The sequence below is a fragment of the Elephas maximus genome, chromosome 7, assembly GCF_024166365.1.
Source record: "Elephas maximus indicus isolate mEleMax1 chromosome 7, mEleMax1 primary haplotype, whole genome shotgun sequence".
Classification (NCBI taxonomy): Eukaryota; Metazoa; Chordata; class Mammalia; order Proboscidea; family Elephantidae; genus Elephas; species Elephas maximus.
The window spans coordinates 119,422,555-119,437,210 of NC_064825.1; positions in this window are offsets into that span (position 1 = coordinate 119,422,555).

Genomic DNA, 14,656 nt, shown 5'->3' on the forward strand with positions numbered 1-14,656 from the left:
AGCCACGTTCCTACAGGAAGTCTCCGTTTTCAACCCCAACTGCTAAACTTTGTGAATATGTTATTGTTGCTAGTTGCCGTCAAGTCAACTCTGGCTCATGTTGACCTCATGCATAGCCGAAAGAAATGTTGCCCCATCCTATTCCATCTTCATGATCTTTGGTATGTATGAGCCCATTCTTGTGGCTATTGTGTCAATCCATTTTATTGAGGGCTTCTCTCTTTTTCACTGACCCTCTACTTTACCAGACATAATGTCCTTTTGTAGCAATTGCTCTTTCCTGAAGATGTGTTCAAAGTAAGGAATTCAAAGTCTCGCCATTCTTGCTTCTACGGATCATCCTGGGTGTACTTCTTCCAAGACAGATATGGATAAAGATAAGAACATTAAGTGGGTGTTAAGAAACAGGGGTGATCCAAATCAGCTAAATATAACAGTAGATTACACAAAGCAAAAAGGAGGATCAATGAAAGGAAGTGAAATCATTTCTTTAAACCAGACCAAAGCACAAATAGCAGAAGTTAAAGGGTGAAAATATATAAAAGAGCATGTGAACTATACAGAACGCTCCAAAAGATATAACATACTATATTTGGAGCCTCAAAAGAAGAGAAGAGAGAGAATGGAAGAGAAGAAATATTTGAAGAGATCTTGGCTGATAAATCCCCCAAAACACAAAGACATTAACTCACAGATTCAAGAAGGTGAGCAAACTTTAAACAGGATAAATACTGAGGAAATCATACCAAGGCTCATCATTTTAAGAATGCTGAAAACAATAGATAAGGAGAAAAAAAGCTTAAACTCAGACAAAGAAAAAAGGACACAGCAAGGAAGCAGCCATAATACCTGACAGTTGATTTTTCGACAGAAATGATGGAAACCAGAAGACCATGGGATGACATCTTCAAGTAGGCTAAATACTAAAAAAGAAAAGATTGTCAGAGTGGATTTAAAAAAAGAAAAAGAAAAAACCAAAAAACCAACTTTATACCGCTTTCAAAATACACACCTAAATATAAGAGCACAAAAAGATTCAGAGTAAAAAGATGGGAAAAGATAGGCAATGCAAACCCTATCTGAAAGAAGGCTGGTAAAGCTATACAGGAAAAGAAGATCTGTAGGCAAAAAAATGATAGAGATAAATGGGAAAAATTTATCCTGATAAAAAGCAACAGAAAGATATAGCAATTCTACTTTTATGCAAGGAGCCCTGGTGGTGTAGTAGTTAAGTGCTCAGCTGCTAAAGGAAAGATTGGAGGTTCGAACGCACTATCTGCTCCATAGGAGAAAGATGTGTCAGCCTGATTCTGTAAAGATTCACCATCTTGGAAACCCTTTACAGCTCTTCTGCTCTGTCCTCTAGGGTTTCTGTGAGTTGGAATTGGCAATGGGTACATATTGTGCTCACACCCTATGTAAGGGAGCCTAAATACAGAGAAAGAAGATGGCTTCTCAGATTCAGAGTTGAGAATGAAGCAGAGTGTGAGAAGAAGTTGAGATTCGGAGTACAGGGACACTCTGACATCTGGCTAGCCCATGACAAAACTGTCATATGAACAAACTCAGTGCAGAGAGACCAGGATTCATTTCTGAGCCCTCCCTCACTTCCCTGAAGTCTACTTCATGTGCTTCATGCAGGATGCCTCATCTCATGCCCTCCCATTAGAACCACTGATGGGACAGAACATGCTACTGCTCATTAGATGGAGTCAAGATTCACCTGCCATGTGGAAAATCATTATGATATGGAGTCAAAATATACCTGCTATGTGTGGTGGTAGCCTCCTAGTGCACTACTTCCCTGTCTTAGAAATCATAAAACAGAAATGCTCATGGACCACAATAAGATGCTCAAATCACATGGCTTATGTCATGGATTGAATCGTGTTCCCCCCAAAATATGTGTCAACTTGGTTAGGGCATGGTTCCTGGTATTGTGTGGCTATCCTCCATTTTGTGACTAATTTTATGTTGAGAGGATTAGGATGGGATTGTAATACCACCCTTACTCAGGTCACCTTCCTGATCCAATGTAAAAGGAGTTTCCCTGGGGTGTAGCCTGCACCACCTTTTATCTCTCAAGAGATAAAAGGAAAAAGAAGCAAGCAGAGAGTCGGGGACCTCATACCACTAAGAAAGCAACATTAGAAGCAGAGCACTTCCTTTGGACACGGGGTCCCTACATCTGAGAAGCTCCTTGACCAGGGGAAGACTGAGGACAAGGGCCTTCCTCCAAAGCCAATAGAGGGAGAAAGCCTTCTCCTGGAGCCGACGCCCTGAATTTGGACTTGTAACCTACTAGACTGTGAGAAAATAAATTTCTCTTTGTTAAAGCCATCCACTTGTGGTATTTCTGTTATGGCATCACTAGATGACCAAGACAGCTTATCAAGCCAATAAAAAAATACAGGGAGAATCAAAGGAAAAGAGTGAAACCTAGGAAAGGGTGCAAGCAAGGTGGAGTATTTGAATCTCGTTGTCTTCAGGTTCTCTAGAGAAACAGAACCAGTGATACATATATAAAAATATGCCTTCCATACCCTCTCTCTCTCCCCCCATCTCTCTCTCTCTCTCCCTATCTCTCTCCCTCTCTATCATCTATCTATCTATCTATCTATCTATCTATCTATCTATCTATCTATCTATCTATCTATCTATCTATCTATCTATCTATCTATCTATCTATCTATCTATCTATCTATCTATCTATCTATCTATCTATCTATCTATCTATCTATCTATCTATCTATCTATCTATCTATCTATCTATCTATCTATCTATCTATCTATCTATCTATCTATCTATCTATCTATCGATCGATCGATCGATCGATCGATCGATCGATCGATCGATCGATCGATCTATCTATCTATCTATCTATCTATCTATCTATCTATCTATCTATCTATCTATCTATCATCTATCTATCGATCGATCTATCTATCTATCTAATCTATCTATCGATCTAATCTATCTATCTATCGATCTAATCTATCTATCTATCGATCTATCGATCGATCTATCTATCGATCGATCTATCTATCTATCTATCTATCTATCTATCTATCTATCTATCTATCTATCTATCTATCTATCTATCTATCTATCTATCTATCTATCTATCTATCTATCTATCTATCTATCATCTATCTATCTATCTATCTATCTATCTATCATCTATCTATCTATCTATCTATCTATCTATCTATCTATCTATCTATCTATCTATCTATCTATCTATCTATCTATCTATCTATCTATCTATCTATCTATCTATCTATCATCTATCTATCTAATCTATCTATCTATCTATCTATCTATCTATCTATCTATCTATCTATCTATCTATCTATCTATCTATCTATCTATCTATCTATCTATCTATCTATCTATCTATCTATCTATCTATCTATCTATCTATCTATCTATCTATCTATCTATCTATCTATCATCTATCTATCTATCTATCCAGAGAGATTTACTTCAAGGAATTGGCTCAACCAATTGCAGGGGTTGGCAAGTCCAAAATCTGAAGCTTAAGCAGTAGGCTGAAGACTTGTATCCCAAGATCCATAGGTCAGGTGATGGAAAGAGTACAGAGTGGAGAGAGTTCTGCCAAAATAACTATTTATATTCTAAACACAAATAACTATTTATATTCAACTATTCAAATAGTGAAACTATTTGTTTCATCTGATTGATTGATTGCATCACATTAGATTGCACTGTGGAAAGAGATTGCATAAAATTGCCTTACATTATGGAACAGTAACTAGACTAGTGTTTGGCCAAACTGCTGGGAACCATAGCCTAAGCAAGTAGACACATAAAATTAATCATCACACCTGTATTACATAATGTTTATATGTATGGATGTATCTTGCTCACTCTGTCTTTCTGCCACATTAGACAGCCAGAGTGGAGGATGAATAAAGGGGTTCAGTGGACAGAGGGTGCCTGGAGCTAACATGTGTTCTAGCGAAGGGGTGCAGAAAACAACCAGGACCAAGACTAGGCATCACCCAAGGGTGCCAGTTTGAGACCTCATGAATTTGAGTGCTTTGTGGATATTTGATGCCTCTGATGCCTCATGAATGTGTGATGCTCCTTGGTTGTTTCATGCCTTCCTATAAATGTTCATCACACATATTCTCTAGTTCATTTTTCACAAGCTTCTCACTTCTATACTTAGTTTTTCTTATTTTATATAGTGGAATTATTCTTAAATGATACAGAAAACACACATTGCAGATCCTCTCTCAGAAGGATTTTCAACCTGATCGTCATGACAAAAAGCCATCACATCTCTAGGCCATGCAGACATGATGCAGACACCTAGGAGATACATGGAGAAAGAGGTGAGACATCTCAGGGGTCAGGAGACAGATTCAGGAGTGGCAGCTGAAAGCAAAAAGGGTAGCCACAGAGAAAAACATCCAAAGCCTGTGATAGCGCCAGGTCTAAGTTGACACAAGCAGTCAGCATCAGTGGCTGCTCTAGGAGGTGACATTCACAAAGAATGTAGTGTGAATGAGGCCCCCTGGTCTTGTGAAATGTGGTGCTGGACCAGAGGTGGATGGAAAAAATGTAGAGGAATCTAGATAGAGTGCACAGCGACAAAAGTGACATTTGGGAGCGAGGTGACAACCACCCATTTGGGATGCAGCTGCGGCTCCAGGTCCTATGACTAACATGATTCAGTCCTGCAGAACCCATTGCCGTCGAGTTGATTCCGACTCATAGCAACCCTATAGGACAGAGTAGAACCGCCTCATAGGGTTTCCAAGGAGTGGCTGGTGGATTCAAACCGCCGACCTTTTGGTTAGCAGCTGAGCTCTTAACCACTTAGACACCTGGGCTCCCCAGTCTTGCAAGCAGCCCATTAAAATAAGGACATGAGCATGGAGGGAAGAAGATACGAGTTCTGTTATCAGAACCCACTGATAAAGGGCAGGGCAGAAATATCATCAATGATGGTGATCAGTCTGCTTAGGCCTCTCCTAAAAAGGAGCCCTCGTGGCACAACAGTTAAGCGGTAACCTGAAGGTCAGCAGTTCAAATCCACCAGCAGCTTCATGGGGAAAGGACCTGGTGATCTGCTCCCCTAAAGATTGTTGTTAGGTGCCGTTGAGTCGGTTTCGACTCATAGCGACTCCATGTACAACAGAGCGAAACACTGCCATCTTCACAGTCCTTGCCCATTGAGCCCATTGTTGCAGCCGCTGTGTCAATCCATCTTGTCAAGGGTCTTCCTCATTTCCACTGATCCTCTACCTTACCAAGCACAGTGTTCTTCTCTAGGGATTGGTCCCTCCTGATAACATGTCCAAAGTACTTGAGATGAAGTCTTGCCATCCTGGTTTTCAAGGAGCACTCTGGCTCTATTTCTTCCAAGACATACTTGTTCATTGTTCTAGCAGCCCGTGGTATACTCAGTGTTCTTTGCCAACACCATAATTCAAAGGCATCAATTCTTCTTCAGCCCTCCTTATTCATTGCCTTACTTTCGCATACATACAAGGCAATTGAAAATACCATGACTTGGATCAGGTGTACCTTCGTCCTGAAAGTGACGTCTTTGCTTTTTAACACTTTAAAGGGGTCTTTTGCAGCATATTTGCCCAATGCAATATGTCATTTGATTTCCATAAGGATTATAGCCTAGGAAACCCTATGGGGCAGTTGTACTCTGTCACATAGGGTTGCTATGAGTCGGAATTGACTCAACGGCACACAACGAGACCATCGAAAAACTTTTGGATTTGTTCTCTAGATTAGAACAGTTCCAACAAGTGAGTTCAAGATGACTGAGCCCTCAAAGGCAAAGACTGAAGTCCAGCAGAACCTAGCTGTGGCCCTGACTGTGCAACTTGCTGGAGTCCCTGAGTGATGCAAACAGTGAATATGCTTGGCTGTTAGTCAAAAAATTGGAGGCTTGAGTCCACCCAGAGGAGCTTCTGGAAAAGGGCCTGGTGATCTTCCAAAAATTCAGCCGCTGAAAACCCTACGGAGCACAGTTTTATTCTGTGTACACAGGGTCACCATGAGTCAGAGCTGGCTCGAAGGCAACTGGCGGTGGTGCTATCACTTACCAGATGGGACCTTGGACTAATGTCATCACTTTCCTGGGCCTCAGTTTCCCTTCATAACATAGAGAGAATATGTTTGCTGAGAAGACCTCAAAGGGTTTGTTTAAAGATAAAATGAAGTAATATGCAGGCATGCTATTGCTGAACTGTACAAGTGCTAGGTGCATACTATTATTACCAGTGATTTGCTGCGTGACCAGAAATGACTGAGCCTTACTGGGCCTTGGGTTTCTCCTAAGGGACAGGGCGGGCGGGGCGCGGTGATGGGGGGAAAGTTACTAACAACGTCTCCATCGTTAAAGAGAAAGAAGAATTAATTGCTTGGAGCTGAGGATGATGACATTGTGTGAGGGCTCTGTGATGGGTTTCTCTCTCTCTCTGGAGTTTCACACTCATTAGATCAATTTAGAGGCACCAGGGGAAGAGATTCGGTAAATGAATGGGGGTCAGCCCTGAGCCAGGATCCCCAGAGGTTCCTGGGCTCCACTCGCCCAACCGGACTCCGATCTCCAGGCATCGCGCCCTGTGTATCCTGGACTACCAATTACTGGCTTCCTGTTCTGCCCCTGGGACAATCCAAAACGACCCAATTCTCACAAGCCTACACAGAAATGCCATGTAAGAGCTCAGACAGAAGCCTTCCCTGGGAGGAGTAGTCCAAAGGTCGGCCAGTGCTGTCGCCACACCAGCTGACACCACACGGAGGGACCATCGCTCCCAGGGGTCTCCAGGAGCTGGAGTCAGAGGGATATGGTCCCAGTTTCTCCACAGGTCAGTGCGTCCATGGAAGATCCCCATCTCCATGGGATGTCCTCCTTTAGCTTCACATTCTCTCCCATTCACTCAAGCCCTCCTTTAAAAATAACAAAAAGTATTGAGTATTGTGTATATTCTCAACAACAACAAAAATAAGATGAATTATTTTTAAAAACAAACAAAGCAGGATCGAGGACTTGTGTTCCAGAGGCCGTCTGCTCCAACTCATGGGGACCCCATGAGTGTCAGAGTAGAACTCTGCTCCATAGGGTTTTCAGTGGCTGACTTTTGGGAAGTAGATTGCCAGGGCTTTCTTCCAAAGCGTCTTTGAGTTGATTCAAACCTCCAAGGTTTCAGTTAGCAGCTGAGAGCATAGTAACTATTTGTACCACTCAGGGACACCTCTTTGCAAAACATGCTGACAAGCGCTTTAAATGTACTGCCTCATTTAACTCTCCCAGAAACCCGAAGTGTAGGTACCATTTCCACTTTGCAGAAGAGAAACCTGAGTGAGATAAGATAACTTGTCCAAGGTCGCAATACTAGTAAGGAGGGGAAGCTGGGATAGAAATTGAGACCTGGCCTATCCTCTCAATTGCTAGGCAATAAAATGCTTCTCAGAAATTAGCCAACAGTCTAGGTGGTAGCCTTGGATGAAAGCAACCCTTCTAAAAAGCCAGTGAAGGTTTCGCTTATTTGATGATGTGTTTGCAATGGTTGGGGGGTGCAGGAAGGAAGGTGTAGAGCCCTCTGTACCCCCAGCAGTCCGAGGCCATCAGATGTTCACCATTAGTCCTTGGAGCTGGGTCCTCAAGGCCAGCCACTCAGTGTCTGCCTGTCCTCCTAGATGCTGGGCCTCTCAACCAATAAGCTGCCCCCTGAGCTCCCATTGACTAGACTTCCCCTTGTTATTGTTGTTAGTTGCTCTTGAGTTGATTTCGCCTCGTGGCAACCCCATGTGTGTAGAGTAGAATTGTACTCCATGGGGTTTTCAAGGCTGTAAGCTTTTGGGAAAAGATTCCCAGGTCTTTCTTCTTAGGTGCCTCTGGGTGGGTTTGAACCACCAGCTTTTTGGTCAGTAGTTGAGTACTTAATCATTTGTGCCACCCAGGAACTCTTTGACTGGCCCTAAGCATGGTTATTAGGTTCAGTAATTAGATCAACTGCTAATTGCGGTTCTTTGGGAACAAACATAAGCTACAAAATCCCATAAGGAAGACAGTGAGTTTCCTCCTATGCAAGGGAGGCCCAGAGCAGTCTGAAGAGAAGAGGAGGAGACCCTCCCTGGGCCATGGTTTTCTGATATCCCTGTGGCCAGGCTAGAAGGAGCACTTTCCCCTAAGGCAGCTCCACCGCATTCCAAATCCCCCCACCACCCTCCTAAGTCACCTTCAGATATTCAGACCTAATGTGCTGTCACTTTCAGGGTAGCTTCTAGCAGAGTCCCCTGCTGCGGGCTCCAGCATGTCCTTTTATTATCAGGAGTTTTATGCAGGAGCCTCCTACCCTCTGGCCCCCTCCACAGACATCCAGCTGGCACGGGAGCTGAACCCGGTCAAGCTGCTAGGCAGCCTGTCTCAGACTCTAAGGTGAGTAGGAATCAGCTTTGGATCTTGTTATACTGCAGGGCTCAGGCAGTAGATTCAGCATCTCTAACCAGCACAGAACCATGCTGGTGCTGCTGGTACACAGATCACACTTTGGTAGGTGACCACAGCTTGTGAACACCTGTAACATCTGGCTGGGAGGGAAAAGGAAAAGAAGAGAGAAAACCAGGGAGGTCTCCTCTGCCAGCCCCCTCTTTTTCTTCTCCCAACAGGGAAAACACTGAGAAGTCCAGTGAGCCTGGGAAGTTCTTCACATTGTAAGAAATACAAGCAGAGGGTGCATGCTAGTATTTTTTATTGAGGATTGCCATGGCTCTAAAGAAGGTTCGCTGGTGCTACAATAGTTAAGTGCTCTGCTGTTAACCTAAAGTCAGCAGTTCGAATCCACCAGGTGCTCGGTGAGAGACAAGACCTGCCGATTTGCTCCTGTAAAGATTGTTGTTGTTTGCCATCGAGCCGATTGCAACTCGTAATGACCCTACATGACAGAGTAGAATTGCCCCATAGGGTTTCCTAGGCTGAAATCTTTACAGGAGCTGACCGCCGGGTCTTTTCTCCAGCAGTGCCACTGTTAGAATCCGCTAGGTTCTAACCCATCGAGTTGATTCCAATTCATAGTGACCTTATAGGACAGAGTACAACTGTTCCATACAGTTTCCAGTGAGTGGCTGGTGGATTTGAACTGCCAAACTTTTGGTTGTATTAACTGTAGCTCTTAACCACTTTGCCACCAGGGCTCCTACTATGGAAAGTCACAAAAGAAACCAGTAGCTTCTGGGGAAGAGAGCTGGGTGGCTGGGGAAATAGCACAGGAGAGAGACTTAGTTTTCTCTGGATTCCCTTCTGAATTTTGTACCTTAGAAATATATTTTCCATTAAAAACAAAACAAAACAAACAAGCAAAACCAGCTAACATTGAAAGATAATTCCATTGTTCTTTCTGATCCTCCCGTCACCTCAAAATTAAATGAAATTGATTCATTAACAAACTGCTTGAGTGCCCTCTCACTGAGTCCCCAGCAGGGTTAGTTACCGGAACGGGGAGGAGGGGTGTAACACTGCCCTTGTGTCATTACTGGGAAACCCCAAAATGAAGGTGTGTGTCTTTAGAGTCTGGAGGCTCTGGGGGTCCTGATTTCCCTTTAAGAATTCAAGAGACCTACCACGGAGGAGGGGGAGAGTTGGTGGTTCAGTGGTAGAATTCTCAGTTGTGTTATTTACTTTTCTGAGGCTATTATCCCTACCCAAAGAGGAGGAGATTATGCAAATAACTCTCCCTATGGTTGTCTAGATTCAAATCTTAATTCATCCATTTGGGACTATTAGCAGGTTAACCAGTCACTGTGGAGTTGATTCTGACTCAAGGCCACTCCATGTGTGTCGGGATAGAACTGTGCTCCATAGGGTTTTCAATGGCCGATTGTTTAGAAATAGCCTGCCAGGCCTTTCCTCTTTGCCACCTCTGGGTAGACTTGAATCACTAACCTTTCAGTTAGCAGCCAAGCATGTTAACTGTTTGCACCACCCAGGGGCCCTATGAGCAGCTTAAACCAAAAACCCATTGCTGTCAGTTCAATTCTGACTCATAGCAACCCTATAGGACAGAGTAGAACTGCCCCATAGGGTTTCCAAGGCTGGAACCTTTATGGAAGCAGATTGCCACATCTTTCTCTCACAAAGCTGCTGGAGGGTTTGAACTGCCAACCTTTCAGTTAGCAGCCGAGTGAGTGCTTAACCCCTGAACCACCAGAGATCCTTATAAAGAAGTTACTTCTTAAATGAAGTTGTAATGGAGAAAGCACCTGCCTAGCAGAGGCTCAACAAATATTTGTTTCCTCCATTACAGTTTTTCTTCCTCACTCCACAACCATCCAGGATTATTATAAATATTTTATTCTTTTCAAAGCACCCCCGTTTTCACCTTCTCAGGCCTCCCCTAAATCTCAAAAAACCCAACCAAGAGTCGTCCTCTTCACTTTACAAGTGAGTATAGAGGACTCAGGCAGATCACTAGGCAGTGCAGCCTGGTCTCAATTACTAACTTAAAAGTTGAAGGTTCAAATCCACCCATCAGTACCGAGGAAGAAAGGACTGGCAATCTGCTTCTGTAAAGATCACAGCTAAGGAAGCCCTAAGGGGCAGTTCTACTCTGTCACACATGGGGTCACCATGAGTTGAAATCAATTTGACTCTAAAGTGTTTGGTTTTTTGGATTTATACAGGACTCTGCTTTCTCGGTTGACTTACCAACGTCATATCACAAAGCGGCAGAGCTCGAACAGTGCCCAGATCGTCCCTCTCCCAGGAGGGTTCCCGGCAGCATCACACTGTGTCCCCAGCACCATCCCTCAGAGAATTAAGGCTCTTAATTCCTGTGGATCCTTCAGGTTTTTCTCATCGATAAATTCAAATTCAAATTCACAAGCTCTTTTTTAATATACAGGCTTTTGTGCATGACAAGGGAGATCTAAAGAGGTTTTTATTTAAATTGATTATAATATTTTCAGTTGTGGGTTATAAACTCAAAACTTAATTTTTCTTAAGCCATTAAGTGCAACTTCCAAATATACCAAGTTTAATTATATATCTAGTATTTTGTGTGACAAAAATTTAAAGCATTCACACTTGGTCTTTGATTAATGTTACTTAGCCCCAAAATTTAACAGATCAATTTCCCCTAAATAAGTTAATCTCTGCTAACAACTAAATTCTCTTAAACATTTCACAGTAAAGTTAAAAAAAAAAAAAGAAAAAAACCTTTAATAATTTAAGGAAACAAGTTCTTCTAAAAATTTACATGCTATTTATGAACTTGTTAATTAAATTCTCTTAAAATTTTTTAAGGTGTCCTCGAATGGTGCAAATGGTTACATGTTTTAAGCTATAATCAAAAATTTAATGTTGCTGATGTCCTCAGCCCTTCAAGCACCTTCATAAGCATTTAACTTTTGAAAATCAACTAAGTTAATATTTATACATTTAGTAAAACAAATGCATTTTGCAGACTCAAAGTCAAATGTAAATTTACTTAATTCAATTTAGTTAATTATCGTCAATATTTCAAATCGAATTAAGCAGAAACTCCTAAATGTTTCAAGTACCTTAGTTTACATGTTCAACATGTATGTATTCAAACATGTACTGAAATACACATTAAATAGTATAATCATTATAAAAATTTGTTTTATCTGTATAAATACAACTTACTCAAAAGTTTCAGTATATTGGGATGGTTCTTTTCATATTCCTGACTGAAAAGCATCTCCCCAAGGCCTCCATAGCATCTGACATAACTAATTTGCCGATGTCAGAGATTCAAGACCAGGCTCTTGAATTCAGGGATTTGGGCCAAACATTCAAGACTGGGAGAGGGGAATGTGGGAGCTCCTCCCCAGAGGATTCAGCTCACCTTGCGTTTGAATAAGGAGCCCCTGTGTGATGCAAATAGTTAAGTGCTAGGCTACTAACCAAAAGATTGGCAGTTCAAATCTGCCCAGAGGTGCCTCAGAAGAAAGGCCTGGCATTCTGCTTCTGAAAGGTCATAGCCATGAAAACCCTATGGAGCACAGTTCTATTCGGACACATGTGGGGTCGCCATGAGTCGGAACTCACTCGACAGTAACTGGTTTGGTTTTGCATGTGAACAAGCTGAACACCATCCTACACTCAGATTCTGGGGCTACGACAACAAGGCACCACAAACTCCAGCTTTCTGCTGCTATTGAGTACTGAGCCCACTCCATAGCCTTTAAAGCCCTGCTCTTATTCACCCAGTTTGTATCATAATCAGTCTCCAATTGTTATCACCTAATTTGAGTAAATCAGATTTGTCACCCTCCTATCTGAGTAGTAGCTATCCTCTTTGCAGCCTGATTTGCTTTTGAAAAGACTCTATCTTCTTTATGGCTTTCCTTCCCCATTCAAATATGTATTGTGGTCCTACTATGCTCAGGATCAAGAATAAAGGCCTGGTGATCTACTTTTGAAAGATCACAACCATGGAAAACCCTACGGAGGACAGTTGTACTCCAAAACACATGGGGCCACCATGAGTCAGAACCAACTTGATAGCAATGGGGTTTTGAGGGGGTTTACTATAGGGCCACTATGAGTCAGAATCAACTTGATGGCAACAGATTTTTTTAGTTTTTATTTTTTTACTATGTGCTGGAGTCCTTCGATGGTGCAAACAGTTAACAGGCTCAGGTGTTAACCAAAAAGTTGGGAGGTTTGGATCCCCTTCAGTGTTTTTCAGTTTATCATAATATTGCCTCAGAAGAAAAACCTGGTGATCTACTTCTAAAAAATCAGCCACTGCTAACTTAGAACTGAAGCCACTCCCAAAGTCCACCTTTCAGCCAAAGATTAGATAGGCCTATAAAACAAACACTGAATATTGAATATACCATGGACTGCCAAAAGAATGAACAAATCTGCCTTGGAAGAAGTATAGCCAGAATTCTTCTGAGAAGCATGGATGGAGAGACTTTGTCTCACATACTTTGGACATGCTATCAGGAGGGATGAGTCTCTGGAGAAGGACATCATGCTTGGTAAGGCGAAGGGTCAGTGAAAAAGAGGAAGACTCTCAATGAGCTGGATTGACACAGTGGGTGCAACAATGAGCTCAAGCATAACAACGATTATGAGGATGGTACACATGACTGGGCAGTGTTTCATTACGTTATACATAGGGTTGCTATGGGTCGAAACCGACTCAATGGTACCTAACAACAATAACAACATATAACCACAACACATATGAGAAATGTGCTTCTTAGTTCAATCAAGTATAGGGGGCCGAATATGCAACACTTGCTCAAAAGCAGAGATGACAAGGCAAGAAGGAACAGGAAAACTGGAGGAATGGACAGGAGGACCCTGAAGCTCAAAAGGGGGAGAATGCTGACACATTGCGGAAATTGCAATCAATGTCACAAAACAATTTGTGTATAAATTTTTGAATAAGAAACTAATTTGCAATGTAAACTTTCACCTAAAGCGCAATCAAAAAAAAAAAAAAAAAAACAACAAAACCTGGCACCTGGGGAACCCAGTGCTGAGGGACCATTTGGGGCAGAGAAGGTCATGACAGAGCCAGAGAAGGAAAAGTCAGGGAAGTAGAAGGAAGCGCAAGAAAGGATAGGGTCAAAAAAGCAAAAGGGTCCCTGGACCCTTTTAATTCAGTGCTGAAGTCACTCCTGAGGTTTACCCTTCAGCCAAAGATTTGACAGGCCCACAAAACGAACAATAATACACATAACTTAACCATGTGTAAATGGGCACACCAGTCAAGGGGCAAGGATGAGAAGGCAGCAGGGGACAGGGAAGCTGGATGAATGGAAATGGGGTCAGTAAGGGAAGAGTGTTGATATATTTTGGGGGTGACAACCAATGTTACAAAACAATAAGTGTATTAATTATTTAATGAGAAACTAAGTGACAGTAAACCTTCATCTAAAGCACGCTCACGCGCGCACGCACACACACACACACAAACAAAGGATCTGGGAAGGTTACAGTGAGTGGTAAGGATGAAAGGTTGTCCAGAGGATTCAAATGCAGCTGAGTAATTTAGTCAAGAAAGGGTCAATACAATGGAATATTACTGAGCCACATCGTTGATGTTAGTTGCTGTCCAGTTGTTTCTGACTCATGGCAACCCGTGTGTGCAGAGTAGAATTGCTATACAGGGGTTTTCAAGGCTGTGATCTTTTGGAAGCAGATTGCCAGGGCTGTCTTCTGAGGCATCTCTGGATAAGTCTGAACCACCAACCTTTTGGCTAGTAGTCCAGCTCTTAACCGTATGTGCCACCCAGGGACTCCTACTCAACCATAAAGAGAAATAAAGTCCTGATACATCGTGCTTGAGAACCTTAAGAACATTGTGCTGAAATAGTCATAAAAGGACAAATACTGTATGATCCCACTTATCGTGAAACAGGCAAATGTATAGAGACCAGTGCTTACTAGTGGTTACCAGAGATGAGAGGGAAGGGGAAAAGGGGAGTGATTGCTTAGGGGGGACTGAGTTTATGTTAATGGTGATGAAGTCATTTGGAAAAGAGAGTGGTAATGATCGTTATACATGTAAAAGTTGTTGAACTGACAAGTGTTTTGTTATATATATTTACCACAATTAAAGAAAGAAAGAATGGATTGAGAGGTATGGGCTGGATTGGACAACATGAAGGTCAGTG